Here is a 4911-nt window from a genome sequence, read left to right on the forward strand (position 1 = left end):
TATATATATAAGCATACACATATAAATCTTGAGAGAAAAGAAGAAACAGACAGTTATATAGAAGACAGAGTTATAGAGATACTAAGACAAAGGAAAAAATATATAAAAAGAAAGAGAGAGAGTGAAACGGGGGCAATGGGAGGAGACAGAAAGCGAGATGATTGTAGAAAGAAATGAAATCACCAAAATGCTATAAAGCATACCAAGAATTAAAGAAAAAGACGCAACTAGATTTAAATCATACAATCTGAAATGAGTAGAAAAACTAAAACAGTAAGACAGAGAGAGATATTGGAGGATAATTTGAAGGAAATATTCCTGGCATCATAATTGGAAGTTAAGTGTATTCAATGGATTAAAGAACATAAGCAAGGGACATTGCTTAATCTAGAAACAGACGTTATTAACAACGTCAACAACGTCAACGATGACGACGACGAAGACGTCGGCGGCGGCGGCGGCGGCGGCGGTGGTGCTGGTGGTGGTGATGTTGGTGGTAATGGTGGTGGTGGTGATGGTACTGCTGCTGCTGCTACTGCTGGTGGCTGTAGTGTTTGTAATTGTTGAGATGGTGATTATGATAATAACGATATAGTAGTGGTTGTGCTTCTGATAATGTGGATATAAGTGGTAGGGGAAGGGTGGTGTGGTGGTAGTAGTGATGGTTGTAGTGGAGGTTGTTATGTTACCAGTGATAATGTCAAAATGAATAATATTTAAAACAAATGCTAATAATTTATCTTGAAGCTTTTTTTTTTAATTTTTTAATACTTATTTGGAAAAAGAGTTCACTGAAGATGTCAATACTTACTACATTTACAGAACTTAAATCTGCTGTATGGAAGTCCAGCAAGTTCACAAAAGGAATGAAAAGGAGTGACATTGATATCAGTAAAATCAATTGTATGGAAGTCCAGAAAGTTTACAGAATGACATCATTATCTGCTGCACTTGTATCAGTGAAAGCAATTCTATGGAAGTCCGGACTGTGCATAGAAAGTTCAGAAAATGACAACAATATCAGTGACATTTATATCAGTTAAATCAATTTTATGGAAGTGTAGAAACTTCACAAAATGGCGACATAGCTGCTGCACTTATTTTAGTTAATTGCCGTTGCAAGTGTATGGAAGTCCAGATAGTTCATAAAATGTATCAACAGGAACAGCAATTGTATTAGTAAAAGCAATTGTAAGGAAGACGGAAAGGTTTACAGGATGTATCAAATAGATAATATGATTACTCAAATCAACTGTATAGAGGTCTAGAAAATTTATGAAACGATATCAGTATAAGCCCAAAGTATTTGTATGAAACCCCATAAATTCACAAAATTTAAAACTTATCAAATGGAACACTTGTATGGAAGTCCATAAAGTACACAGTAGGATACCAACAGCTGCTACACTTGCATGACTTGTAGTAACAATATGAAAATAACAAGAACTTTGACAACTATTTGGAATTTTTAGCATGCATTCACTATTCCCTCATTTAAAAACCCTCACTTGGCCCTTGCTTGCCTTTAGCCATTGGGACCACTTTAAAGTGAATAATTTGGGCAAGTTTCCGGTTAATCCTTCTTCCCATTAGCCCTGAGAAGAGCCAGCAAACTTTCGCCTAAATATTCCTTGTTCTAAGCCATGCAAATTAAAGAATAAAAACATTATTTCATGAAGGATTCGCTATGCTTTCGCTCTACTTGCTAAAAATATTAACCAAACCTTTGTGTCATAGAAAAGGAAAGAATATGTTAGTTAAGGTGAGAAAAATACAAGACAATTATGACTAGAATACCATTGGTCATTGGGATTAAACAGCAAATCTTTACTTACGTTAACCACGTATTATCCATTGTGTCTTTCCTTTCCTTAAATTAATAGAGTGAAATTTGACTGCTATTTTCAGCCCAACGAGAAACCATGTGTTTGAGTGTGCGTATGAGTAATGTGTGTTGTGGAGTTGCATGTGTACATGAGTGTTCATGCTGAGGTAACATATATTATGACGTTACTAAAACTTAAAAGAAAAAAAAAGTTCAAATTTAATTGTATTTAGCTGATTTTCATTGGTTGTTGATTAATATAAGCTAACAGCAATGATGGTTATTGTTGTTTTTATTCCAAATTCAAGCTCAGCGTTGAAGGAGCAGACCACAAAAGCATTCCAGCAACCACTATTTCATCTTTATTCAGGCAAGCTGTATCTAGGACTACAACAGACAATGCATTTATCTACGATTTTAAGATGGTAAGTGAACCTTGAGGTGGGATTTTGGCTGCTATTTATGAAAGGTCGAATGATAATAGACACAACTTCAATAGTTCAATGCATTGATGATAGGTGGAGTCCGCGAATAAATTTGTAAATAGTCGTCTTCATTGCTTTGTAGCAGCCGAATCTCTCTTAGCAATTTCTCTACAAGCATTGAAACCTGCAATGAATCCGGCCATATCCGGCCTAAATATTCTTCCTGTTTTATGTTTAAACTGATCAGATTCAGCGTCTCACACCTACATACAATGTCATTCTAAAAGTAAACAACTACATCATTGAAATTTTGAACTCACGAGATAATGCGTGATTAATTCAAAACATTAATGCTGACGGGTTAAAGATAGAGTGCATATATTTTTGGATACGTATTTAAGCTATCAGGCCTAACAACATGTGTGATTATAGTTTTGCGGAGTAAACACATGATCTGTGAGGTTAGATTTCTCCGTGATTGATTTGTTGAAACATAAAAGATGAGATTATTTAACCATGAGAAACATTTACATCTATCTTATGTATTTAATAAATTCATGTAATTTATGAAATCAGTGACGATTAAAATCTTTTAGTATACTCTTAATTAAATTTCAGTATGAAAAATAAACAATGATGACTGTTCAGTAATTTACATAACAGAACTAACAGCTAAAAATGTATCAAACATACAAATCAGTCTACCTGATTTAATTGTAAATGTAACAACAGTAGCTAGTATAAACACAGTTTTGCTGTGCCAGTAAAATGTAGAGTAACCAACTGCTAATGAAACTATAGAAATGACTGAAACAGCGTTGTTCAATCGATCCCTCAATTAATGTCAACGGTGAGATTGTATAAACATGGCAGACACTTACGCCTGCCTTATTATCTAGTGAGTCTATTCAATTCGTGAAAGAAGTGATTTCAAGAACCTTTTGGTATATTTCATAATTAACTTCAATATATTTCTTTTCTGCCCCACTAAATTATTCGTCTATATTTATTGTTTATATGTTTTTTTCTAATCTAAGCATTATATAGTCCAGGGATGTGGGGTATTTGAACTAACGAAGAGAACTGCGAGCTCAACAACTTTTAGGGATGAAAATACACTACGACGTTTATCTTTATCTTCTATCATAAACTTCGTTATGTGTTTATATATACTCTAGAAGCATGAATAACCTGAGATTATTGAAAGAAGTGAAGGTCAAAGTTATACGACTGGAAACAGATACTTTACGAAAAATGTAATAAAAGGTTTGCTTAATTAAGCACGAAACTGTATATAGCGTAAAAACTACCAATGATGTATCATTCCAGCTATGTACACAAAATAATCTCAATGAAGTATCATCTAAGTTATGTTAAATAATATATGATGCGCTGTACAATGTTATAATGTATAAGTGCAATGTTTGAAATGTGTATTATATTGTTTATAGCAAGTATATATATTTAGTACATGAAACTCATATATTAACCCTAAGAAATATATACAGCAAAAGTATATCAAAATTTCTATATTGAGTTGTATGTACACACACACACACACACACACACACATTCACACACATTCACACACATGCGTATGTGAGTGTTTGTGTTTAATTGTTTGAGACAGCACAACCATTTAAAATGAAAACATTGTCGTGTCTATGAAGTAGCTTAGTCTTTCCCTGAAACATACATTAATAAAATCAGTACTAGACTGAAATAATTACTGGAATTGATATGAACGACTAAAAAGCTTTGAAGTCGGCACCACATCATGGAAATAAGAAAATGCTACAAAGATGCTAATAAATATCTAATGTAAACTTCACTTCTAAGTATCAAATTCATGAAATGCATCGTATTTTCTGGCGTATGACAGGTGCCCTAGCATAAGGCGTACCCCTATTTTACAAGTATATTTTATGGAAAAAAAAATTAGTATGTTTTATCATGCGCTTATTGAAATATATCTAATGTAGTTTTATAGGGAGAAATGTATGATTCTGTGCAAATAAATACAGTAGTATGCCAATATAAAGTATGAAGCCACAAACTTATTTGAGATATGCTACGTTATCGCATCTGAACTTTATTTACTTTCAAATCAACTGCATAGTTGTTTATGTTTTGGTCAAGAGAATTGCCATACAGGATATAAAACTTTGGCTATGATGTTTTTTTATAACCGCTGTTAGCCACCAGGATGACCCACCATCACTTTGGTTTTGTTGTCATACATTCGTTGCAAATAGCTGACAGGCAGATAAAAGTTTATTAACATTCCTTTCATCTTTCTAGAATTTTTCATTTAGATCATTTAAAAAAATATGCTTCTTAAAGGTAACAGATTCGTTAAATAATGTAAGACACATATCAGACATGGGAAGGAGGTGTAATGAGATGATGAGATGATGTGACTTCCCCACATAACTGCCGACCTTTCACGAGCAAAGTTTTCATAAGTTTGTGCTAACAGTCTGTGATATTTTGACTTGTTTTCAATATTTCGATAGGCGCAAGCGTGGCTGTGTGATAAGAGGATTGATTCCCAATCCCATAGTTCCGGGTTCAACTTCACTGTTTTCTACTATTGCCTCGGGCTAACCAAAGCCTTGTGACTGGATTTGGTAGACGGAAACTGAAAGAAGCCTGTTGAGT

At 33.8% G+C, this 4911-nt stretch overlaps 1 long non-coding RNA gene across 2 annotated transcripts in view; it reads right to left on the reverse strand.

Moving 5' to 3' along the window:
• Positions 1–1993, reverse strand: part of LOC106872428 (uncharacterized) — a 58863-nt gene extending 56870 nt beyond the window's left edge. For both annotated transcript variants that reach the window (XR_001409771.2, XR_001409773.2), the window contains exons 1-2: positions 1836–1993; positions 812–986 (exon numbers count right to left, since the gene is read on the reverse strand). This is a non-coding gene — a long non-coding RNA (uncharacterized LOC106872428). The remainder of the gene's footprint in view (positions 1–811; positions 987–1835) is intronic.
• Between the last annotated feature and the right edge of the window lie 2918 nt (positions 1994–4911).

The sequence above is a fragment of the Octopus bimaculoides genome, chromosome 3 (assembly GCF_001194135.2).
Source record: "Octopus bimaculoides isolate UCB-OBI-ISO-001 chromosome 3, ASM119413v2, whole genome shotgun sequence".
Taxonomy (NCBI): domain Eukaryota; kingdom Metazoa; phylum Mollusca; class Cephalopoda; order Octopoda; family Octopodidae; genus Octopus; species Octopus bimaculoides.